This window comes from Myotis lucifugus, unplaced genomic scaffold (genome assembly GCF_000147115.1).
Source record: "Myotis lucifugus unplaced genomic scaffold, Myoluc2.0 scaffold_107, whole genome shotgun sequence".
NCBI lineage: Eukaryota > Metazoa > Chordata > Mammalia > Chiroptera > Vespertilionidae > Myotis > Myotis lucifugus.
Genome location: NW_005871155.1, coordinates 1774085 through 1774507, shown reverse-complemented (window position 1 = coordinate 1774507; position 423 = coordinate 1774085).

The window sequence follows — 423 nt, the reverse complement described above, 5'->3', positions numbered from 1 at the left end:
CCCGGTGGCCCGCAGCTAGCGTACCCCTAGTCGCGTGCCCCTCCATTAATGGGGTCCTTCGGGATCCTGCCTCAGACGTCCTCCTCCAGCTTCGGTGGCCTCCACTACCGGCCTGACCCATTCATCCGGCCTTTTGCAAGACCCGATTCAAACTCCGGGTTTTCGGCTTCTAGACTCGCAGTTTGCGAGCTGGGACCAGCGCGGGAGGAAACTCTCAGCGGCCCGGCGGGATTCTCAGTCTTGCGCCACTCCCCGCCTCAAGCCCCGCCCCCTACAAGCACCACCCGCCCCGCCCCCAGCGCCGCCCCGCCCCCAGCGCCGCCACGCCCCCAGCGCCGCCCCGCCTGCAGCGCTGACCCGACCGCAGCGTTGTCCGCTGAGTACGTGTTACGCCCCGTCCGCGACAAGCACCGTTCGGTTTTA